Consider the following 25,658-nt stretch of genomic DNA (forward strand, 5'->3'; position numbering starts at 1 on the left):
GGAATAGATCCCTGTAAACCACCACCCAACAGGGATTATCCCCAGAAGTTTACTTCCTAAAATTAAAACCAGAATCCCGCACTGAGAGGAGAAATTAGTGATGCACAAAATGAGACGGGGATAGAGAGAGAGAGAGAGAAAATCCTTGTCCAGTAACCACACAGTATGTAAAAGCCAAAATACTCAATTTCTGTCCATGAGATTTAACAGAACAGAGGAAACATGAGCTAATAACTCTAAGGGTCCAGGTCTGAAGCAGGAACCTGTGGGGGGGGCAGGATTCTGTTGGCTCCCACAATGTGTCTTACATGGGCTAATTTTTATAGTCACAGCCAAAAAACACAGAAACAAACAAACAAACAAACAAAAAACTGACAAGGAATAACATAGAAACACTTATTCCCATGCTAATTCCCCTTTTTATATGAGGAAGGACAGGCATTAGATTGTTTTCATCAAATTAAAATTATAAGCAAAATTTATAAATAAAAGAGAAAAGGGGAGAAGGAAAAAAACTCTGGGATCAGTGAGATTCTTCTCTTTGGATAAGTTGCTTGGCAGGACGTTATCAAAGAGCTCATTCTGGGCAGTCTTCTCTGGACCCTGTTGACTAGGTCAGCAGAGAAAACAATTACAGTTCTTGGAGAATTTTAAAAATAATCAATGTTGAGCTTTCGAACATATGCAATAGAATATCTCTGTGTAATGCCCAAAATGTCCCTCTGTTGTCCTTCCCCTTAGTTATGTCGGGAGGGCACTGCTCCCTTTATTAGTTAGACTATCATAGAGAGAGGTATACAAAGATTGCTGAGTTGGCAAGTAAATGAAGAAAGGGACAATGAAAGACTGGAAAATAAAATGGAATATGATTTAGTCCCACTTCTGTGGAAGGAAAATTTGAAGGATTTACCAACATTAGAAACACTAAAGGTAGCACTTGCACTTCCAGTTCTCTACGCTATGGAAACACCTGCACGAGTGGTCAGAGGTGTGTGTACAATAATGATGGTTGCAGCATATTCGTCATCGTGAAACCATGAAACCAAGTAATACACAACCATGGATGAAAGGCCTTTATCAGAAACAATGCAGAGGAGAATTATGATGATGAGCTCACTGCTAACATCATTCATAGAACAATTACTGACGTTCACACATGAAAAGTTTAAGACACATAAAATATGACTTTCTTGTCCAAGTCTATGGACTTGGCCGAATAAAGACTATCCCACCAGACCGTGGATTTTGCATCTCTTTCAGGAGGCCGTAAGTTAGGCAAGAATAGAGTCCAATAGAGACGACAGACAATACAGCTGGGAAGGGGAGTGTGGCCCAAGACTGGCAGCAGTCGTGAGGTGGAAAGGACCCCAAACTGCATTCGGTAAATTTTGTGGGAGCAGATGTACAGGTAATAATCAGCATGGAACACCGGGAATGGTAATCAACACGGAAAACGCTGAATGAGTTCTAAAACCTCTCCCACCGTCCCTGGGTGGGCTCGAACCACCAACCTTCCCATTAACAGCCGATCGCGCTAACCCACTGCACCACAGAGACAGCAGCACGTGACTCTTTTGGACTCTCTGTGGAGTAGACACTTACGAATTCCCAGGATGTGCGTCTTTCTCGCAGGAAAATTGTACCAGTTCCACAGCCTCAGAAAAACGAACGGTTTAGAGCAGTTAATCACACTGGACCTGAGACTGGGTCAAGGTCAGGAAAACACAACACTAAGCCCTATTATCATAGGGCAGCCACCCATGCAGAGAATTCTGACAAGCACTTGAGAATACTCCCCCTCCCTTTGACGCATTTCCCATCTGCTCCTCTCATCCTCCCACTCACTACAGGGAAGGATTCGTCACCTTTGTGTCCTGTCAGAACCCTTTACGCTCCGTGCAGGGCACAGAGACCCAGGCAACAGCCAAGGGGCAGCTGCACTTCCCTGAACGGCCTTTCCCCAGTAGGCGGTTCCAGCGCTCAGGCTGACCCAAGACCCCACTGCCCGCCAAGGCAACCGGGAGGAGTCCGGAGGGCAGCCGGTCCGGGGGGATTCCTACTAGCACAGAACGTGCCTGGCCTGCACTTCGGGGGGAGCTGAATAAAAGTCCTCCTGAAGCTTCTCTACAGCCTGAAGAGAACGGATTTCAGGTTCCTGAAAGGGCAAGGGGGCGTCCCCGCGAGGACAAAGGCTTCCCCTGGTCTTGGAGGACAAGTCCCGCAGAAGCTGGCTTTGAGAGACACGCCAAACGAAAGGAGCAATCTTGAGTGGAGATGTCTGCAAGGAACTCTCAAGTGGTGTCGCCATTCTTATATACGGAGAGAGAGTGAGAAACCCAACGTGGGAAAATGTTTACTGTGCACTTAGGTATAGAATATACGATGTTATTACTCTTGCAACTTTTTTGTATGTTTCAAAGGGTTTTGGTTTTGGTTTTTCATGAATTTTCGGAACTGGAGACCTCGATGCTCTTGGGATGAAAACTGTGTAAATAAGTCTTCGGGTTTCTAACATGCAGGGAGAAAAGAGCCGAGGCGAGAGCTGGCCAGCCCAGGCTGTTCATTACATCTCACCTTCTCCAGCCTGCGCGATGTCAAGGACCCTGAGGCCGGGACTCACCGGCATTTGGGGACTCACTGCAGAAGCTCTTCTGCATCTGAACCTTGAAATAAACACAGCTCTGTTCGGGGCAGGAAGAGGAAGACTCCTGCCAGTGGAGATGCTAAAGGGGAAAAAAAGGAAAAAAAGGCTTCCCTGACCGGGAATCGAACCCGGGCCGCAGCGGTGAAAGCGCCGAATCCTAGCCACTAGACCACCAGGGAACCCCTGAGGTGCCTCGACTTAGAGTCTCCAAATGAAAATTTTAAAAGTAAAGATTCCACTTCAGAGACTCGGAGAGCAGGAACGGAGATTTCCCAGAAGCCCAGGGCTGAATGCAGCTGTGCAAGGCTCCCAGCCCTTGCCCGGTTGCTCATCACCCTTCACATCTGCAGTCTTGGGCGACGCTGTGGGCTCTGAGACAGGACACAAGGTCCGTCCTGGTCTAGCTTCAGTGCTCTGTGCTGCCGAGCCAAGGTCATGCTCTCTTTCTGAACCTCGGTTTTCTCTTGAGTCAGGTGCCGACTGGGATGTCAGCAGGTGATGGGCGGATCCGTCCACTTCCTGATGTCTGCTCTGGCTCTGGGGGCTCTCCTGGTTAACGGCACCGGTACGGGCTCCTTCCCCTCCGCGACCAGCTCAGTTAGGGGAGCCTGACATTGTTCATTTCCGTGTCTTTGGCTCGAGTCCCCGGTGCACAGTTGGGTTCGGTCTCTTTTGATTCGTCACGCAAATCAAACTGTTGCGTAAGTGTGCCGAGATGGGGGAAAGCCAAGTGTGAAGGGATGAACTTGTGTGAGCCAAGCCAGAGATGAACTCCTTGGTTTCCAGAGACATAACTCGCGTGCACATGTGCAAGAGATTTAGGCGCCTGCTTAGGAGGTGAGGGGATTTCCGGATGTAAAAATGAGCCGAAGTCAGCCTTGTCCTTTGCGCACTTGGGTCAGCTGGCTGTGGCCTGGACTCCGCAGTGACTCACGGAGAAAGGAGGGATGGCCCCTAGCGCTGAGCAGGCTCTCAGGCAGCAACGGAACTCCTGGCCTGTCCCTTGGGGATGGAAAATGCAGCTGCGCCCGCTGCCTCAGCCCCTGCCTTTCGGCCGTTTTGCTTTTTTGAAAGGGAAGGTAAAAGTTTCAGAAAGGAAGAACGTTTGTTTCCGCCCGGTTTCGAACCGGGGACCTTTCGCGTGTGAGGCGAACGTGATAACCACTACACTACGGAAACACGGCAGGTGCTACAGCTCAGCGACACATCCCTGAAATCCGTAGGTCCTGCCAGCACTGCCCTACTCGCCAACTTTTTAAACTGAAGAATGGACCTTGAAGCCCCAAGACCTCTCAGGCAAGGAGACTGCGGCTTCCGAGAGGTCCTGCTTTTAGGGTTCCGTGCCTGCCCAGAAGGGAGGACCCCCGAGCCTCCCACAGTCGGCCTTTGGGCTCCCGCACCGACCGCAGAGTCCTCGGATCCACAGCTGTGCCCCCGAGTGCAGGGGTCGCCCCCACTGACTCCTCAGCTCCCAGAAGCCGCGGGAGCCGGGGGTTCGCGCAAGTGCCCTTTGGGCCTAAGGGGAAAAGGTAGAGAATTAGGTTCATTCGAGTGAGCTTCTCTCTCTCTGGAGCTGATCCTGTGGGTCCCAGCTGCATTTCTCCAAAGCCTTCAAACAGAATTCCTTTAATCCACACTTGACTTAGTCGTTTTCAGGGTGAATGCCAACTTGCTACAAACACCCCGTCAAAACTGAAGGAGGAAATCTACAACTTCCAGGTAAATTCTATTTTCTTCCTTTGATTTCTTCAAACAACAACAACCAAAGACAGGTCTCTGGTACATACTTGCACTTTTCTTATAATACTTAAGGTATGTCTGACTATCTATGAAAAGCTCTTGCTATAGAAACATGTGCAAGAGATTGTCTACCATGAGCTAAACAATCGTCATGCAGGCCCAGGGTCCAAGAATCTGATGAAGCTGGATGCAGTCCCCCACTGCCTTTAGATCACCAGTTAGATCACCATCCAAACCAACCAGTTTTCCAGATGCAGGTCACTAAAATGAGGGAGAAGAGGTCATCTAAACAATCGTAATTTGTTCTGGGGAATGTTGAAGGTCAGCAGTGGTACAGTTAGAAGGGGAAATAAAAGACTTCATAATAAGGATAAAGCAGCTTTCTCAAGCTTTACTGAGTGACCAGCACTGTTCCTCAGTGCTTTACTGTGGAATAACTTCCTAAGTCCACATAACAGCCCTGGAGGATAGTGTAGGACTTTACCAACCCTTATTGCAGATGAGAACACTGAGGCACTGAAAAGCTGAGCTAACCTTTTCAGGGTCTCACCCCCATGACAGTGAGAGCCAGCACTCAGCCCCAGGCACTTTGCCTCCAGAGCCCTTCCCCTTGGCCACCATGCTCACGGGTATCTGAGGAAACTTCACTGAAATTTGTATCCCTTCCTTGTTCAACCTCCAAGATTTCAAAAGGAAAAGAAGTTTGAAAGGTAGGCCTACAAAACTCCCCAAACTAATTAATGAAATGAAGAAGAAGAAGAGGAGAAAGAGGAAACGGGACCTTTGGAGAAGCCACGACGTTAGACGCAGAGAGAATGACGATGAGCTTGTTAAACACATACTAAGTGGAAACTGTCTATTTAAAGACTAAGAAGGACCCATCTTCCAACAATTAAAGGCCTAAACTTTCCCTTTTCATGGCAGTCTCCACCCAAGAATACATTTCAAAGCTACCAATAGAGTGTATACAGATGTGAACATGAAAATCATACGTAAAGAGATTATTTTTGAATTTTGTTTATTTTTTTATACAGCAGGTTCTTGTTAGTAATTTTATACATATTAGTGGATATATGTCAATCCCAATCTCCCAATTCACCCCAGCACCACGAACCCCTCTGCCACTTTCTCTGCGTTGGTGTCCATATGTTTGTTCTCTACAGCTGTGTCTCTCTTTCTGCCCTGCAAACCGGTTCATCTGTACCATTTTTCTAGGTTCCACATATATGCATTAATATACGATATTTCTTTCCCTCTTTCTGACTTACTTCAAGTAGTAAAGTGATTTTGATTGAGTTAGCTCACATGGTTCCTAATAAAAATGGGAGACAGTTATTAGGATGTTGTCATTAAAAAAGACAGGATTTATAAAAGAGCCAGAAAAGAGAAGAGAGGAAACACACACACACACACACACACACACACACACACACACAAAGCCTGACAAAGAGGAGTTTTCCCTTTCCTTGAGGAACAGATAGCTGAAAGCCATCAAACACCTAGTCTGGACGGGTTAATCTCGTGACGTTCCGAACTAATCAAGTAAACGCATTTGCTATGTGTGGAGGCTCCAAAAATTCTTCAGAGTTTAGTGGTGACGTGAATGTGGCGGCTGTTCTTTGTGGACGACCTACCAGTGTCCTCCCTTTGGCACCTCTGAGTTACTTAAGCCTAATTGAACTACTTTCCTCATCAGAATTTCTCAATTTCATATACCCTCCCCCTTCCTTGACTCATATTGATTCTTAACAGAGCAAGATTTGATCATGAACACTTGCTTCTCTCTTTGCCGCAGTATGAACAGTGGAATGTCAGCTTAGGGTCATGGTTGTGAGCAACATATAAGTAAGTAGTCAGACATCCGATACTGAAGGGAAGCCAAAAATCTGAGGACAACAAAAATATCCCAGTAACTACTTTGAACTTACTTTTCCTCCTAGCCCAGGATAAAGCCGAAGAAAAAGTATCAACATCACTTTAACAATAACCAAGTGGCATTAAATTTTTTAAAAATGAGGCATAATATGCATAAAGTACAAAGAGTGTACAGTTCCCAAAGCATTACCAGTGTACACCAACGTGAATAACTGATGAAGCAACCCGAATAACTAAGGTATGGAAAATGACCAGACCTCAAAAGGCTTCCTCATGACTCTTCCCATGCAAGAGCTCAGAGGAATCACGCACATACCCCTCCCAACCTCTCTGCCTGTTACTTTCACATAAATTGGTTCACAGGGTGTGCACTGGGTTTGGGGGCCTGGAGGGGCATGGGTCTGACTTCTTTCACTCAACATTATGTCTATGAAATTTAACCCTATTTTTCACGTACTAATTTTTCTCTCTGTGTATTCCTTGTAAGAATATAACTCTACATAGATTTCTACTGTTGGACATTTCACTTGTTTCCAGTTGAGGATATTCTGAAAAGGTATGAACATTTTTTTTTGACTTTTGGTGAATATACACATTTTTCTAGGGCACCCCATTCCAGCAGAATAATGCCAGGGTTGACTTTAAAAATAATACTTTTGGGGGCTTCCCTGGTTGCACATTGGTTAAGAATCCGCCTGCCAAGGCAGGGGACACGGGGTCAAGTCCTGGTCTGGGAAGATCCCACGTGTTGTGGAACAACTAAGCCCGTGCACCCCAGCCACTGAACCTACGCTCTACAACCCGTGAGCCACAACTACTGAGCCCTCATGCCACAACTACTGACGCCTGCGCGCCGAGATCCCATCCTCCGCCACAAAAGAAGCCACCACGATGAAGAGTAGGCCCCAATCACTGCAACTAGAGAAAGCCATAGCCGAGCAACGGAGACCCAACGCAGCCAAAAACAAAGAAGCAAAATAAATGTAAAAACTTTATAAATGTAAAAATATATAAAAGTTGGGATTTTTTTTGTTTTTTTCCAGCAAAAAGGGTTTATTCAGGAATAGCGGAAGAATTGCAATTCAGGACAAGCAAGCTATAGCAAAAGCCATAGGCAAGTCCCACAAACAGAAGACAGGAAGGAACCTTACTTAACAGAAAGAGGAGGAAGCTGAGGGAGGTTGTTTTGAAACCAAGCCCTTTGAAGAAAAGTGAAAGTTCAGGGTGATGACGGTTTCTCATTGCCAAGTTGCTGGTTTCCTGCAGGAGATGCAACGTACATGTTTTACTGTTGGGGCCTGTAATCCATGATTCTTTCCTATTGATGCTTCTTCTGTCTGGGTCTATAATTGACGATACTTCCTGTCTTTGAACTTGAGTGGTACCCCATGAGAGCTCCCACTTCTGGTCTCCCAACTTCATTTTAGTGACGTTTCCCTTTATTAGTTTTCAAACCTGTCACAAGGAATTTTGATTTTTCTAGTTTAATCTATTTTAACGCTTTAGGAGACTTACTACATCAGAATATTATCCTTACACCCTGTGGCCCTAGCAACTTTCAAGTGTTCAGTAGCTACATGTGGCTTGTCCCTATCATATTGGAGAGCACAGGTCAAAGGTGTAGCACAGCTAAAGGTACGATTTCTGGGCCACAGCATATAACTGTGTATGGATGACCCTCAGCTGATGCTGCCAAAGTTTCTTCCAACCTGTTGAACTTTTTTATACCCTTTCCAGAAATGAATAAGAATTTCCAGTGCTCTCCATCCTGTCAACATTTGGTTTTGTTTGTCCTTTTTTGTTAAAAGTAAGCTTTATTGAGGTGTAATTTACATAGTAAAATCTGCCAACATTAGATTATCCTACATTTTTTTCAATGATATCATTTCCGTGCAAAGCTGGATTTTGGTGCTTGCTGTGATAAAAAGCAAAGGCCATGCGAAAATGAATGTGTAACGAGAAGCAAGGAGGCGATTGAGAAGGTTTCAGAGGCTGTGCAGTACGCAGCATTAAGGTTATGATTCTGCCGTGTCAGAGCAGTGAAAACACAAGCCACGCTACTGAACTTTTGTCAAGGGGACACATAAGAATAGCCACAGCACCAGCCGCAAACCTACAAAATATAGAAATATATGTGAACCCAGAAAACAACAGCATTCCCCAACGAAAGCGCTGTTGTCAGCCAACCTATCAGGAAATCAGGGCAAACGGGAAGGACAAAGACAGAGAGAATTTGCAGGCAACCAAAGATGATTCGTTAATTAAATCAATTTAATGTTAGTCAAAGGATTAAAGTTAACTGTAAATCTTGAATTTGTAATTTAAGCTGACACATGTTGGAACCTGAGAATGTTGGAATCATATATTCGTATATATGGAATCACATATTAGATGACACCTAAAAATGTTTACCAGAAATTGTAAGCGGAATAATTGAGTCGTCTGGTTTCTGGAATTACAAGTATTCATTCCTCTTTAAAGATATTAGTATATTTAATGTACTTGACTAGTATATTTAATATACTTCAACACATAAATTTTAATGATTTTTTCAATGACATTGAAATCTTCCTGAATATGTTTCCTTATTTAACTGGTACAACCAGTATAAGAAATTTAAGAAGTCCAACTTAACTCAGATGTTCAAGACAAAATAAAGCCTAGACTTACGTACCATAATATTATACCACCATTATTTTCTACATTATAAGATAATCTGAAAAAATATATATAGTCATTTTTAGACCAAAAGTATTAAACCAATCTAAGTTTTCTGAGTAACCTCGATAAAAACACACCACATGACATAAACATTTTAAATGTCATTATATATAAAATGTATAAATTATTTAAATTGCTTAAAAGAATTAACGGTCGTCTTTGTAATCAATTTCACTTCGTTTCTCACTGTTCTTCCCAGTAATCAAGACCATTAATTTAATCTACAGTTAAATCTGTTATAGTTCCTTGTCACCAATTCAACAACAAAATTTTTCCTCACATACATACCGCATTGAAAGCATAAGTAGTAATGCATTTTTCCCAGAAATTCTTAATTTTCTTATTTTATATTTACATAACTGATTATTACTATTCTGAAATTAATTGGGAAATTACTTTTTAATTAATTTAAATTTTTAGAGGCCCAATTTGTCTATTCTATCCCAAGGAATAGAAAGTATATTGTTTTGTTTCTGAGAAAATATATTTAAAGGGGAAAAAATTCATCAAACTAGTGCGCATTATTTAAGGTGAAAGCAGAGGCAACGATATGTATTAACAGCAACTAACAGTGAGGGAAACAAAATGAAATAAGTAAGCCACATTAGGTCTTTGAAGGAAGCTCGTTAGTGAAAATCGGAGTGCTTCTGTGATATGCTTTTGAGTCTCCAGGGTATGTATCTGTGCATGACGTCAGTGCTCCTCATCCATCTGTATTAAGGACTGAACTGGCTTACAGTTCTGGAAACTTTAACTCTTGACTTGTAGGGTTGTCACAAGTGCTCATGTTGCTGGCTTTGTTGCTTGTTTGTAATGATATAAATGTCCTTCCTCTGCTTTCTGTAGTCTGATTTAAGTAATCCCTAAAGGACATTTGTTTGACTTTTTTCAGTTATTTAGAAACTTGAGTATACCAATGAAAGAAAGCTGCGTATTCCATGCTAAAAATTCAATATTCTTCCTGTATTAATCCCCTTATTACTGTGGAGCTCCTTTTGAGGGAACCATTGCATATTAAGATCATCCTTATTGTAGCTACTACACTTTTGCAGTTATTGACAAGGATTGCCTTGGCCCACGCGGTTTTTACCAAATAGAGGAAAGACAAGAGGTGGACAGCTTCTCACTGCTGTGGTGTCACATACCAGGAAATACCAGAATCCTCAGGACAAGCATCAGACAAGAAAGACTCATGGTCCAGATTAGCTGTCATCTTCTACCTAACAGGGAATAGATCCCTGTAAACCACCCCCCAACAGGGATTATCCCCAGAAGTTCACTTCCTAGAATTAAAACCAGAATCCCGCACTGAGAAGAGAAATTAGTGATGCACAAATGAGACGGAGAGAGAGAGAGAGAAAATCCTTGTTCAGTAACCACACAGTATGAAAAAGCCAAAATGCTCAATTTCTGCACATGAGATTTAACAGAACAGAGCAAACATGAGCTAATAACTCTAAGGGTCCAGGTCTGAAGCAGGAACCTGTGGGGGGGGGGCAGGATTCTGTTGGCTCCCACGATGTGCCTTAGATGGGCTAACTTTTATAGTCACAGCCAAAAAACACAGAAACAAAGAAACAAACAAAAAACTGACAAGGAATAACACAGAAACACTTATTCCCATGCTAATTCCCCTTTTTATACGAGGAAGGACAGGCATTAGATTGTTTTCATCAAATTAAAAGTATAAGCAAAATTTATAAATAAAAGAGAAAACGGGAGAAGGAAAAAACCTCTGGGATCAGCGAGATTCTTCTCTTTGGATAAGTTGCTTGGCAGGACGTTATCAAAGAGGTCATTCTGGGTAGTCTTCTCTGGACCCTGTTGACTAGGTCAGCAGAGAAAACAATTACAGTTCTTGGAGGATTTTAAAACTATTGAATGTTGAGCTTTCGAACATATGCAATAGAATATCTCTGTGTAATGCCCAAAATGTCCCTCTGTTGTCCTTCCCCTTAGTTATGTCGGGAGGGCACTGCTCCCTTTATTAGTTAGACTATCATACAGAGATGTATACAAAGATTGCTGTGTTGGCAAGTAAATGAAGAAAGGGACATTGAAAGACTGGAAAATAAAATGGAATATGATTCAGTCCCACTTCTGTGGAAGGAAAATTTGAAGCATTTACCAACATTAGAAGCATAGAAACACTAAAGGTAGCACTTGCACTTCCAGTTCTCTACGCTATGGAAACACCTGCACGAGTGGTCAGAGGTGTGTGTACAATAATGATGGTTGCAGCATATTCGTCATCGTGAAACCATGAAACCAAGTAATACACAACCATGGAAGAAAGGCCTTTATCAGAAACAATGCAGAGGAGAATTATGATCATGAGCTCACTTATAACATCATTCACAGAACAAGTACTAACGTTCAGAGATGAAAAATTTGAGGCACATAACATATAACTTTCTTGTCCAAGTCTACAGACTTGGCAGAATAAAGACTTTATCCCACCAGACCGTGGCTTCCTTGATCTCTTTCAGGAGGTCGTGAGTTAGGCAAGTATGGAGTCCAGTAGAGACGACAGACAATAGAGCTGGGAAGTCGGGGTGGCCCAAGACTGGCAGCAGTGGTGAGGTGGACAGGACCCCGAAGACAGTTCGGTAAACTTTGTGGGAGCAGATGTACAGGTAATAATCAGCATGGAACACCTGGAATGGTATTCAGCACCGAAAACGCTGGATGGGTTCTGGGGAAAAAGAAAAAAGAAAAGAAAACTCTCCCACCGTCCCTGGGTGGGCTCGAACCACCAACCTTTCGGTTAACAGCCGAACGCGCTAACCGATTGCGCCACAGAGACAACAGCCCATGCCTTTTCTGGACTCTCTTTGCAGTAGACACTTACTAATTCCCAGGATGTGCCGCCTGTCCCGCAGGAGAACGGTGCCCGTTCGAAAGCCTCGGAAAAACGGAAAGTTTAGAGCGATGAATGATGTTCTTTATCCTGTTTGAAACTGGTGCCTCAGGTGCCTTATCCGAAACTAAAAGGGCAGCAGAATGGCCTGACCCCGCCTTGCCCCTCACTCGCCTCAGATGCCAGCGCCCCCGGAGACACCCGGAGCCCGGGCCGGGACCCTCCGCGCCTGAACCGAATGGGGTCCAAGGATAGCTGAACTCCCGGTGGGCATCCATGACGGCTCTTCCGGTTTCCTCGCCGACACCCAATGAATGTGACTTTGCCCACCCTCCCGAGAGGCCTCCGGGGGCCCGTGTGGTGTTTTGGTTTCCTGTGTCCGTCACGCGATTTCCACAACGGCAGCAGTCGCCGTGATGGTCGCCCCTGCGTCCCCACGCCCAGAACAGGGTCTGGCACTCAGCAGGACGCTCCGGGTTTCCCGGCCATTCTGTGATCCCTCAACGTCCTTTCCACGGATTTCTTTTCTTCCTGTATCAGCCAGAGACCCCTTGTGGTCCTTGCACTCATAAACCTTGACTGACCTTGAAGTTCTCCTGGAGGAGCGCTTCGTGTTGTTTGTTGCCGCCCAGCTTCTTGATTTTCCAGAAGGAAGTTTCATCTTCTCCTCAGCCCGGTGCTGTGAACTTCCTCCTGGTAACAAGGGCCTCCTTCCTCCTTGAGTCAACTCTTGTCCAGTCCCTGGGACGTCTCCCAGCAACACTGGGCATCTTACTGACTCTGTTTTTTGGCCGACGGCTCTTTTCTTTTAATGCGAATTTTTCTGTTCTGTGTATTGGATAAGGGGAGGAATGGCTTTGGGAGAAAATGAAGAAGTAAAGGGGAAATGAAATAACGCAGATTATTATTTTGAGACATAGTGTGGACTTATACCTATTACACATGTGAATATTTAGTGTGGTGGTATTTTGTGTACATAAATACTGTATACACTGTCAGACAACTCGGAGGCACGTGCTCTATGACCCAGCAATGAGTGCTCTTGGGTACCTGGGTATGTGTACACTTCTTTTAAGCCGTGCGACTTCTGGGTCATGATATATTAAGAAATTGGAATGAAACTGACTTGCCCACGCTGTGAGGAAAGAGTCTGTGACTGCCGAAGTGTCAGAGCGCTGCCTTGTGGCCTCCACAGCATGTCGTTGATTTTGAGTCACCCCTGGTGAGTATGGCCTGGTTTGTCTCAGTGTTTGGTGTAAACGTTAATTTTTACTTGCGCGGTAAATCTAACAAATCTACAGTGGTAAGAAAAACTTAGCCCCCCTTCATCAGAAGTGTATGAAGAAGAAAAGGAGAGGTCTCCTGCCTCCCATGCCCATTCCACTGCGGACACACTTTATATATTACACGTAGGAGGTGGTGGCAGCTTTGGAGTGTCATCGGTGCTGTGTAGCCAAGGGACCCAGGAAGTCCCAAGTCCTGCGCTGACAATCGTCTGCCCTCTCTGGGCAATGGGAAAAGTGTGAAGGCGAAGAAAAGTAACACTATTATCTGCAGAAATTTTACCTCAGGATGGGACACTCTGGCAAACTGAGGCAGAATATGTGGTTTATGATGGAGACTTTCAGGGGCTCTTCCCTGGCCCGAAGCCCAAAGTGGATTTTACCTCGTTTTCTGAGGTGCAAGTGAACTGAGAGAAGTCAATCAAAGGAGAGGAGCAGAGAGAAAGCAAGACGGAGGACCACCCACGCGGGTCAACCGTATTCAAGTCTTGTCGGGACCGTAGAAGAAATGCCCTGGGATTATCGCTGGGACGCGTGGAGGCTAAATAAGTACTTCCCCATCTCTGGCGGCATAGAGCGAGCACGTTTCGAGCAGGTTCCATGGTGTAATGGTGAGCACTCTGGACTCTGAATCCAGCGATCCGAGTTCAAATCTCGGTGGGACCTTTCTGCTTAGTTAGAAGAAGGACTTTTTTACTCCTCAGATGGGACGTGCTTTCCCGCTCCCGCGTCCCGGAGAGGCGCGGTCCGCGCGGTCCACGCGGACGTGGAGGGCAGGTGAGGGGACGAGCCCGCGGCGTCCCCGCTGGACCCTGGCGACTCTGCCCGTCGCTGGCCACCGGAGGCCCCGGCCCCGCCGCCCAGGGGCGCAGCGACCGAGCCGGTGGCACCCCCTCGTCGGGTCACCCTGGGTCTCGGGGGCAAAAGGCAGAGGCTGCGCCCACTGACTCCTGCCCCGCGAGAGGGGTTCGCACCGCACGTCCTGTAACTAACTGCGCGCTGGTCCCTGTGAGTAAAGGGTCGCGGTGCGGGGCTGTGACGTCGCTGAGCAGCCAGGGTGACAGCGTCTTAGCTTTCGGGTCGAGGGTTCCAGACCTGGATGGGAAGTACTGTATTGTATTCAGGTGCCCTATTTATTATTCCGAATATCAATGGATCCTATCCCAGTTTATACCCATTTTATTCAGAACTGCTCGCTCCTAAGTCTCCGTTGGACACGAAAAGCCGCTGTTAGGCTAAGATTTGAACCTTCACTCCAGGAAACCTCGTCCTTTCTTTCCAAGCTCAGCCAGAAAGGGGAGCCCCGGCCGCGGATTCCGGCGTCTGAGGAGACCCCAAGTCCCTGACCCACGGCCGCCCGGCCCGGCTCCTCCGGGGCCAAAGGTGAGACGAGCCGGGGCCGCTCCGAGTCCGGGACCGGCCGGCGCCCCTTCGTCCTGCCGCGACTCTGCTCCACCGAGAAGACGCCCCAGGACGTGACCGGATGGAAACACTTTTGTCCTCTACTGCTCGGTAGAAACGTATGGATGAGGCTTGTGATGGACTTGAATAGCTAATTAAAACGTTCTCTTCCAGGTGCTAAGGAGCATCTCTCTGAGTTTGAGATTTTGGAACTTTCAGAGGTTACGAAGGACCGAACGACACAGCTGTCTTTGGAGGACTTGACGAGAAAGGTGTGAGGCCGGCGAAAAGATCCGAGGAAGGGCAAGAGCAGGAAAGAGGAGAGAATGACACAGAAGGGAGAAAGGGGCTGGAAGGGAGAGGAGCTGGGCGGGCACTGCAGCGGGGGCAGTCGCTGGGTTTGGGCGACCACAGCTCCTCACTCTGGAGCGCTCCCACCCTTTACCGACCTGCCCGAGAACCCGGTTCCACCCCAAATCGCCAAGCTGCTTGCCTGGCATTTGTTCTTGCAAAGTTTCCTTCGCCGTTGGGTTTGGAGGGGTGAGGTGGGCTGTGTTGGTGTGCAAGCCAGTGGAAGTCCTGGCGGCTGCCTTGGAGACGACTGGCGGGTAGGGAAACACACAAACTCCACTCTTCCCTTTGCAGGCCGGTCTGCAGGGCCTGGGGTGGGAAACTGGAAAATCAGAGTCTCAATATTTATTTAGAGATAAGGAGATAAATAGCCAAACAGTAGGTCATGTGAGTTGAAAGTGGTTATCCCTGGAAAAAAAGAAATGTGGGATGGGATCAGGGGACTACTGTTTCCCATAACAAGTTTTGGGGCATATGTAACTTTGTACCACATGTATGATATTTTTAAAGTTCATTGCTTGTATTTTGAATATAAATTTTTATGTAGTCATATGTATCACTCTTTTAAAATTCTGGGTCTTGTGTCATGTGTAGAAATGTTTTCCACTGTAAAATCATGATTTTTATTTTTTTTACATTGGGGCATTCTTGAAGCAAGGAATTGGACCATTATTCCCCTTTTGATGAGCTGATCACATGAGCTAATATACTTGCAGATCCTCCCGGCCCAGGAGGTTACTGCTGGTCAGAGAGGATTGCTTTACTCTCTCTAGGAGGGTCCACAGCCACTCAAAAGTATCAGTAACTTAAATAAAATCCCACCGAGTCTTTATGCAGTGCTGTGCCCAAAACACAAGAGCTTACACTCAATGATTACATGTTAGTGCCGTGTGCCCAGGCATAGTCTACAAGTTTTACATGGGTTTACTCATTTGATCCTTTCAACAGGCCTATATCATATCATCGTCCTCACTTCCCACATGAGAAAACTGAGGCGTGGAAAGGTTAAGTAACTTGTCTCATCGCTCAGTCAGTGAGCGGGATTTGAAAGCAGGAATCTGAACGGAAGCCCGCCTGGCTCCACAAGATACGCTCCCAATCAAAGAGGAACAAAAATGGTAAAGATGCTTGACAAGAAATTTAAGTCTGTATATTTCTTTTGAAAAAAACACTAAGGAGGAGTCACGTAACGGGCATAAAACTGTCCTAAATATCCTCATGACCCACCTGCCTCCCAAACATCCTTCTTATCCCAACAGCTGCTCCCCGCACATCTCCAACTTAAACACAATTCCTGCCAGAACTAGATTTTTCCTTCCCTTTATCTTTTCCTCTCACCTACGCCATACTTCTTCCATAGCTATTCTGTTCCTTCACTTCCAGGTCATTCATTTTCTTTAAATTTAAAAATGTTAAATATATATATATAAAGAAGTAAATAAGCAGCCATCCATAGTCCCACCTCCTGGAATTAACTGCTGGTAACATCTTTACGTATTTTTCTTCGATTCTATTTTTAAGTTACTCTAATTTTTGCAAAAATTATATATGCTTATTATGTAAAATTCAAATGATGCAGAAAATGCAAATATGTAAAATTTTGAAACATCTGAAATTCAAAAATAACCTCTGTTAAGGTAGTTAAATATTGATGGAGTCATTTTGGTATATCTATATCTATATTTGTTTTTATAAAATTGAGCTCTTATAGATTCTAGTTTTATTTTAAAGTATGCAATTTAATAGTGCATAAAGTTAATGGAAGAAAAAGATACAAAAATGAAGAAATTGCTGAAATTTCAATCAAATTGTTTACCACAAGAGAGAGACTTTTCTAAAAGAACCCTCTAAGGCTAATAATAATAATGATAATAATTAAGACATTAAAATTTGGAATGATTCTTCTTATTACTTTTTAAAATCAAATTTCTCGAGTTGTAGTTTGAAAATAATACAATGCATCCATTTCAAGTTTGATGACTTTTGACAGATGAATGTACCCACGTAACCACTACCCTGTTCAAGAAGGAAGAACATTTCCAGTACTCCAAAATGTCCTCTGCCGTCGATCCCCCTACCACTTCCTGTCCCAGGAAATCAGTGATCTAGTTCCTGTCACTATGGATTAGTTTTGCCTGTTCCAGAAATTCACATAAAGGGAACCACAGACTATGTACTCTTTTCATCACTCAGCATGATGTTTTCGGGAGTAATGCATATCGGGGCCCTGTATCAGGAATCTGTTTCATTTCATCAAAGAGTAGTTAGTATTCCTTTGAATGAATATATCACAATTATATCCGTTCACCTCGTGCTGGACATTTGCATTGATGAACAAAGCTGCTATAAACAAGTCCCGTTTGTGGGCATATGTTTCATAAATTCCATATAAAATCTTTTCTTCTTTAATATGAATTTATTTTGTGAATAGATGTTACATCCGCAAATACAAAATGTATTCAAATGTTACAAAAACCTGAAGTGCAGGCTTATCTTTGATTGTTTCCTATCAGGACATACTTAATATAAGCCACACACTATGCTAGGTGTGTTATTAGATTATCTCATTTAATCTACACAAGTTCACGAAGTACGTAATATTATTTTCATATGACGCTTGCAAAATCGGCCTAGCAAATCGGAGTTGGCCCAAGCTCCAACAGAAGGCACCAGGACTGAAAAGGAGCCCTCCCCCGGAGCACCTGCCCCCCCCCCGCGAGGTTGGGCTCCTAACCCCAGAGGCAACCCAATGTCTTCGTAATAACCTCGCTATGTCTGATAGGCCTGGAAACCAATATCCAAGCAGTTCCTAGTCCCGGTATTTATTGTTCGGCTTCTTTTGGTCAGAAACTCCTCGATCCGGGATCCAGAGCATAATACTGTGGACAACCTTGAGACTAAGGAAATCTGTTAAAAACTCTAAAAACCCGTTCTCTCATCAGTAGGGCATTGAAAGTTAACTTTCGTCTTGGTTCAGCTATTTTATATTTGAGCAGGGAAAACGCCCGCTGCTGGGGAGAAGAGCACTTTTGTTTTTTACTTTCACTTCCAATGATCTACATACTCGACCTGGGTCCTGTGCTTTTCAGTTAGTTTTCTTTGGACCTAGTTTTCTTTAGACCTACCCTTAAGTATCACCCCTTCCCCCACCTCCATCTCCATCTCCACTCGCCCATCTTCACTCCCCCTCTCCCTGACAGCACCCCCACGGGTCGCAGAGGCTTCCGGAGCTGAGCGGATCTAGGAGTGCCGTCCCCGAGGTAGCCACGCGGGGGCGACAGTCTTTTCGTCCATGGTCCTACCTTGACTGTTTGGCCCAGCAGATTCTGTTTGCCAGGACTTCGTGGATCGGCAGTGACGGTGAAGCAAGGGAATACCACATCCTGGGAAAGGAGTTTGTGAAAAGCCCACAACTGCCAACGCTGGGCCTGGGGTTTTTTCCTAAACTGTAGTTCAATAGGGAAAAAACTAAAACTACCCCTTAGTAAATGAAAAAATGTTATGTACAACTCCTGCGGCTACTTAACGAAAACGGATGTGAAGGTAATTTCTTAACTTGCCAGGCCAGTGAAGCAGGTCTCGTGCAAACTGAAGACTGAAAGAGAACTGCTGTTTTTTGTCTATGCAAGTAAGTAGTGAGAGAAACACTGAAAAGAAAGGCTAAAGGAAGGAAAAGGAACAGGACTGAGAAATACGAAGAGACTGCTTGAAGACGGAAAAAAGGAATGAGTAGGCGGGTACCTACCGAAATCCCCAGCCATGATTGCAAACGATGCAGCTGATCACTTCAGAATATTAGTTCAGAATTACAAAAGCATGGAACCGGTCAGAAGCGCATCTATCTGCTCTTTGGCTTCTCACCACACAAACCGGTAAAAAACCGGTTACGCGGCACCCGGTTATATTCTTCGGGTCCGTTCGCGGAGCGAACGCTGACGTCCCAGTGTAGACCTAAGCTTTAACCACAGTTGCGTTTCACGTCGTTTACACACGAAAAGCGTTCCGCGTACAGCAAAGCACAGCCGTGGTTCCGTACGACAGCCCGAATTTTCGCCGCTCAGCGGTGAAAAACTCAGTACACCACATACAGGCGAGTCGCGCGGGCGCCGCCATTTTCAGCGCAGTAACGCTGGGATCGTATTCCAGTGATAACAACCGCAGCCCTCACGAAACCAAATCGCGTCTTTAGTAACTCAGCTGCCGGCACTTCACAAAACGTACTGCTAACATCTAGACCCAAGCGCTGTCTCCAGCCGGGTCGCACTCGCGTGTTCAGCACGTAAACAGACACCATAACTGACCACACAGGCAGGTACCTCACAGCACCGCCGCGACAGTAACAATCTATAAACCACGGAACCCGGTACACCCCGCAAACCACTCCACAACTCTGTTTTTATACCTCGTAAATATCAGGGGAAAGCGCGAACGCAGTCCCCCACTATCACAAATTTTGCAGTCGAGTTTCCCACATTTGGGGAAATCGCAGGGGTCAGCAAATCCGAAGTGCAATGGATAAGCCTCACCCTGGGAAAACCACCTTCGTGATCATGGTATCTCCTCTGCCAGGTAAGTATGAGTTTACTATGTTCTGCCCTGACACACCCTCAGGCGCCCTATACTGTACAGACACGGTCACTTTCCTCCCCGCAGCCCCGAGCCTTCCTGCCCCTTCCAGACAGCTGATCCATGCACTTGCAACCAACAGCCCTCGATTCGCTCCCATACCACGGGAGATCATGTGTCTTTCACCACCAGATCACGAACCAGCAGACCCTGCGCTGAGATATCTACATACGACACGCCCCATCCGTCAAGCCAACGGGAATTACCGCTCCCATCCAGCCCACGCCCCGCCCTACTCCGCGCCTCCCTCCTCCCACGCCGTCCAGCCAAGCCTACCAGAGGGCGGGCGCCCTCTGGGGGAAGTGACGTCGACCGCTCGCTCTTTTCCTCCCACCCGCCCCCACCCGCCCCCACCCGTTGGGGCCGTGCGCGCGTGGCTGGCTGCTTAATCTCTGTCCTGCCGAGCACCTGTCTGGCGGCCTGCTGAAGCCTGAGCACCTTTTGGGAACTGTAACGGCTTTCAATGCGCAGAATAGAGAACATTCAGGAGTCCAGGGGAAACCGGTTCCTTTCAAATCCAGTTGTCTTTGTGATGTACTATTGTGTGTACGTCTAGTAAAACGCATTAACCATTATGACTGGCGGTGAACTCTATTCCATTCTTGAAAGTTCAATTTCGTTCATCGGAAATTTCATTCCTTTTATTCCCCGTCTTCAGGTGTTGTTTTGACTCTGTCCTTGAACAGATTTGAACACCTATCTGCTACCCTCTGACTTCGCAGTCAAATACCTTCTTTAACACAGGTTCATTTGTTATCACTACGCGAGTCATAATTTTACCTTTCTCTGTAAATTATTTTTATTAATTATTATTTATTTATTTATTTATTTTGTGGTACGCGGGCCTCTCACTGTTGTGGCCTCTCCCGTTGCGGAGCACAGGTTCCGGATGCGCAGGCTCAGCGGCCACGGCTCACGGGCCCAGGCGCTCCGTGGCATGTGGGATCTTCCCGGACTGGGGCACGAACCCGTGTCCCCTGCATCGGCAGGTGGACTCTCAACAACTGCGCCACCAGGGAAGCCCTTATCTGGCTTTTTGATACACTTTCTCATCCCTTCTAATACACACTGTATCATGTGTTTCCTGGCTTCTGTTCCCTCCCGGGAATTATAACTCCAACAAGGCTTCTGATTTGGGACTGTGTCTCCACCCATAACAAAATGTTCAGGCTGGTCCCTGGCAAGCTGGTCAGTGTGCCCCTGTGCTGCTGCCCAATTCTGTTTTTCCTCACGGGCACAGAAAGTTGATAGGACTGTTTGGACATCCTTCCAAGTTAAATCGAAGGCCACAGTTAGGGCCTGAAACCCTTCAACAAACTTACTAGGGTGTTCAGAAAATCGGCCCGTTCTCTGTTTGCATTGGGCTAAATCGGTTAAAGAAAAGGGCACATGTACTCCGATTGTCCCTTTGCCATTTGACACTTCCCTAAGAGGACATCCTTTTCCCGATCCTGGGTGATAGGAAGTTCCACTATGAGTTACTCCGGAGTGACTAGTCTCTCCCTCCTGGGGTAACAGCGGGTATAAAGGGACATAGGAAGGTGGAGTTTGGGATTGGTCAGAGGATCTGGAGAAGTAGGTGCCTCCGGAGAAGCAGGGGAAACTTGGCTCCCCGCGCCCCACCCCCACCCCCGGGAGCTGGGGAAGCTTAGAAGGGGATCATCTAAAATGTCAGGAGTGCTTTCTGATTCCCCAGGCTTTTGATTACAGGAGTCACATAGAGCAGGCTTTTGGTAAAGGACTATGAAGGCTTGGATATATGGAATCTCAGTCCATTTTCCCATCTTGCGACAGTAAAGATCCAATTGCAAGATGGTATTGTAATTTAGAGACCAATTTTCAGGCCATTTAACTCCATCCCCACCCCCACCCCCCCAACTTATATAAAGTCCAGGCCGTGTTACGGTAGAGTTTAAGTATTTTCCTTTTCAGCCCATCTATTTAAAAAATTTTCCAGTTTTTAAGGATACATTCCAGAGGTATTTCTTCTGGCTTAGAACAGGACCTCCCATGCTGAGTAACCTGCAACTGAGAGCACTCCTAGAAATGAAGTCTGGCGTCCCAGAGACATTTTACCAGGAGGCTTCTGTTGAAAGCGGGTCGGAGTGTCCTCTGAATACACTTCTTACCTAATGGAATTTTGAGCGTCGTCTACTCTCCCATCAATTCCTAACCAGAATTCTCAGGTCGACCCAGTCCCTTGCGTGAGGGGTCCCCGATAGGGGACGTTTGAACCAGTGCCAGTGCATTGCCAGGACTCTCCTTGAGGAGGATCTGTTGTCTATAAAGCTTATGTCCTATAACAAGTTTCCCTATGTTGGGGTGTATTCCTTGAGATTGAGCATTTATAAAGCCTAGGATGTGGGCTGCTTGGAAGTGGCGAGCCCAATAGGTAGTCTGTAAAGGTATGGGCTGCCAAGGCCTGGAGTGAAGAGGGTCCTAGAGGTGCAAAAAGGAACTCCTACAGGAATTGGAGTTGGGTGCAATGGAAAATGTCACGGAGGGGTCAGGACCCGAAGGCCTAGAGGTGGGAGTATTCCCACAGGGGATTTTTTGGACATAGAGTAAGGTGAGAGACTAGACAGCAAAAGAACCCAAAACCCTTTCTCCTATCTGTTTGGCAGCTGCAATAAGATTGGGGAGAGCCTGATGATTCCAGCTGACACAGGCAACAGCGAGTTTGGACAATGTTTCCCATGTAATTTAACATATCAAATGAAACCAGTATGTTTAGGATCTCTCTTTGGGATGTTCCAGGTGCCCTTTGAAGCACCCCAAAGTTAGCTGGAGGTCAAAAGAACTTTAGTTAGAATTTGATACTTGGGAAGTCTGTCAAAAATCTCAAAAAGTTTTAAAACACCTGGTCAGATAGAATCAATCGTAGGTTGCTATGATACAATTATTCCTTGACCTAAGGTGAAAAAAAAGATTTCAAAAATAAATACAGATCTGGGACTTCTCTGGTGGTCCAGTGGTAAAGAATCCTCCTTCCAATGCAGGGGATGTGGGTTTCATGCCTGGTAGGGGATCCCACATGCCATGGGGCAACTAAGCCTGCACACGACAACTACCGAGCTCGTGCGCCTCAGTGAAAGAGCTCATGTGCCACAAATTACAGAGCCCACGCGTTCTGGAGCCCGCGCACCACAATTACAGAGCCCATGCGCCACAACTACGGAGCCCAGTGCTGCAACTACTGAAGCCCGCAAACCGAGAGCCCTTGCCACCATAATCAGAAGTCCGCGCACTGCAATGAAGAGTAGCCCCCGCTGTCCACAGCTAGAGAAAGCCCGCATACAACAACAAAGACCCAACACAGCCAAAAATAAATAAAATTTTTTTAAAAAAGAAAGAAAGGCTATTAAATAGTCTCTCCAAATTTTGGTAACTTGAAACTAACTTATATGATAGTGATAGGGACAGAGTAAAGGGACAAAGTAGGTAATTAAATAGTTAATCCCACCAGGGGTTTGTTGGTAAAGAAAAAAGTATGGGAGACCCCCGAAAGTTAATGATCACTCAAGAAAGCGGGTTTGCTCAACCACAAAACCAAGCAGGCCTGCTTAGCAACAAAACCATGCAACAGAGCATGAGATATGCCCCAAAACAATAAAATAATCCTGGCATGAGAGCCACATCCTGCCCAGTGAGCTCAGTAAGTTAATGACCCCTAGGCCATGCTCTCTGCACACATGAAAAACAATAATTTATGGAAAAGTGACATTTCCAAATGAAAGACTCTCTTTTTACTTAGACCTAAAATAATTAACAAATGAACCTGTGTTAAAGAAGGTATTTGACTGCGAAGTCAGAGGGTAGCAGATAGGTGTTCAAATCTGTTCAAGGACAGAGTCAAAACAAACACCTGAAGACGGGGAATAAAAGGAATGAAATTTCCGATGAACGAAATTGAACTTTCAAGAATGGAATAGAGTTCACCGCCAGTCATAATGGTTAATGCGTTTTACTAGACGTACACACAATAGTACATCACAAAGACAACTGGATTTGAAAGGAACCGGTTTCCCTGGACTCCTGAATGTTCTCTATTCTGCGCATTGAAAGCCGTTACAGTTCCCAAAAGGTGCTCAGGCTTCAGCAGGCCGCCAGACAGGTGCTCGGCAGGACAGAGATTAAGCAGCCAGCCACGCGCGCACGGCCCCAACGGGTGGGGGCGGGTGGGGGCGGGTGGGAGGAAAAGAGCGAGCGGTCGACGTCACTTCCCCCAGAGGGCGCCCGCCCTCTGGTAGGCTTGGCTGGACGGCGTGGGAGGAGGGAGGCGCGGAGTAGGGCGGGGCGTGGGCTGGATGGGAGCGGTAATTCCCGTTGGCTTGACGGATGGGGCGTGTCGTATGTAGATATCTCAGCGCAGGGTCTGCTGGTTCGTGATCTGGTGGTGAAAGACACATGATCTCCCGTGGTATGGGAGCGAATCGAGGGCTGTTGGTTGCAAGTGCATGGATCAGCTGTCTGGAAGGGGCAGGAAGGCTCGGGGCTGCGGGGAGGAAAGTGACCGTGTCTGTACAGTATAGGGCGCCTGAGGGTGTGTCAGGGCAGAACATAGTAAACTCATACTTACCTGGCAGAGGAGATACCATGATCACGAAGGTGGTTTTCCCAGGGTGAGGCTTATCCATTGCACTTCGGATTTGCTGACCCCTGCGATTTCCCCAAATGTGGGAAACTCGACTGCAAAATTTGTGATAGTGGGGACTGCGTTCGCGCTTTCCCCTGATATTTACGAGGTATAAAAACAGAGTTGTGGAGTGGTTTGCGGGGTGTACCGGGTTCCGTGGTTTATAGATTGTTACTGTCGCGGCGGTGCTGTGAGGTACCTGCCTGTGTGGTCAGTTATGGTGTCTGTTTACGTGCTGAACACGCGAGTGCGACCCGGCTGGAGACAGCGCTTGGGTCTAGATGTTAGCAGTACGTTTTGTGAAGTGCCGGCAGCTGAGTTACTAAAGACGCGATTTGGTTTCGTGAGGGCTGCGGTTGTTATCACTGGAATACGATCCCAGCGTTACTGCGCTGAAAATGGCGGCGCCCGCGCGACTCGCCTGTATGTGGTGTACTGAGTTTTTCACCGCTGAGCGGCGAAAATTCGGGCTGTCGTACGGAACCACGGCTGTGCTTTGCTGTACGCGGAACGCTTTTCGTGTGTAAACGACGTGAAACGCAACTGTGGTTAAAGCTTAGGTCTACACTGGGACGTCAGCGTTCGCTCCGCGAACGGACCCGAAGAATATAACCGGGTGCCGCGTAACCGGTTTTTTACCGGTTTGTGTGGTGAGAAGCCAAAGAGCAGATAGATGCGCTTCTGACCGGTTCCATGCTTTTGTAATTCTGAACTAATATTCTGAAGTGATCAGCTGCATCGTTTGCAATCATGGCTGGGGATTTCGGTAGGTACCCGCCTACTCATTCCTTTTTTCCGTCTTCAAGCAGTCTCTTCGTATTTCTCAGTCCTGTTCCTTTTCCTTCCTTTAGCCTTTCTTTTCAGTGTTTCTCTCACTACTTACTTGCATAGACAAAAAACAGCAGTTCTCTTTCAGTCTTCAGTTTGCACGAGACCTGCTTCACTGGCCTGGCAAGTTAAGAAATTACCTTCACAATCCGTTTTCGTTAAGTAGCCGCAGGAGTTGTACATAACATTTTTTCATTTACTAAGGGGTAGTTTTAGTTTTTTTCCCTATTGAACTACAGTTTAGGAAAAAACCCCAGGCCAGCGTTGGCAGTTGTGGGCTTTTCACAAACTCCTTTCCCAGGATGTGGTATTCCCTTGCTTCACCGTCACTGCCGATCCACGAAGTCCTGGCAAACAGAATCTGCTGGGCCAAACAGTCAAGGTAGGACCATGGACGAAAAGACTGTCGCCCCCCGCGTGGCTACCTCGGGGACGGCACTCCTAGATCCGCTCAGCTCCGGAAGCCTCTGCGACCCGTGGGGTGCTGTTCAGGGAGAGGGGGAGTGAAGATGGGCGAGTGGAGATGGAGATGGAGGTGGGGGAAGGGGTGATACTTAAGGGTAGGTCTAAAGAAAACTAGGTCCAAAGAAAACTAACTGAAAAGCACAGGACCCAGGTCGAGTATGTAGATCATTGGAAGTGAAAGTAAAAAACAAAAGTGCTCTTCTCCCCAGCAGCGGGCGTTTTCCCTGC

The 25,658-nt window shown here is 46.3% G+C and overlaps 1 long non-coding RNA gene and 5 other non-coding genes across 6 annotated transcripts; 2 read left to right on the forward strand and 4 right to left on the reverse strand.

The window, feature by feature from the left end:
• Nucleotides 1–3,750: 3,750 nt before the first annotated feature.
• TRNAV-CAC (transfer RNA valine (anticodon CAC)) lies at nt 3,751–3,823 on the reverse strand. The gene has a single exon. It is a non-coding gene; the product is annotated as a tRNA-Val (tRNA).
• A 7,441-nt stretch (nt 3,824–11,264) lies between these two features.
• Nucleotides 11,265–12,530, reverse strand: LOC117313004 (uncharacterized). Its single transcript, XR_004527499.2, has 2 exons — nt 11,832–12,530; nt 11,265–11,675 (listed from the first exon to the last, which is right to left on the reverse strand). It is a non-coding gene; the product is annotated as an uncharacterized lncRNA (long non-coding RNA).
• Nucleotides 11,713–11,786, reverse strand: TRNAN-GUU (transfer RNA asparagine (anticodon GUU)). The gene has a single exon. It is a non-coding gene; the product is annotated as a tRNA-Asn (tRNA).
• A 1,187-nt stretch (nt 12,531–13,717) lies between the features above and the next one.
• On the forward strand, nt 13,718–13,789 carry TRNAQ-CUG (transfer RNA glutamine (anticodon CUG)). Its single transcript has one exon. It is a non-coding gene; the product is annotated as a tRNA-Gln (tRNA).
• A 5,499-nt stretch (nt 13,790–19,288) lies between these two features.
• LOC117309682 (U1 spliceosomal RNA) lies at nt 19,289–19,452 on the reverse strand. The gene has a single exon (XR_004524000.1). It is a non-coding gene; the product is annotated as a U1 spliceosomal RNA (small nuclear RNA).
• A 4,620-nt stretch (nt 19,453–24,072) lies between these two features.
• On the forward strand, nt 24,073–24,235 carry LOC117309738 (U1 spliceosomal RNA). The gene has a single exon (XR_004524051.2). It is a non-coding gene; the product is annotated as a U1 spliceosomal RNA (small nuclear RNA).
• Nucleotides 24,236–25,658: the final 1,423 nt, after the last annotated feature.

The sequence above is a fragment of the Tursiops truncatus genome, chromosome 1 (assembly GCF_011762595.2).
Source record: "Tursiops truncatus isolate mTurTru1 chromosome 1, mTurTru1.mat.Y, whole genome shotgun sequence".
NCBI lineage: Eukaryota > Metazoa > Chordata > Mammalia > Artiodactyla > Delphinidae > Tursiops > Tursiops truncatus.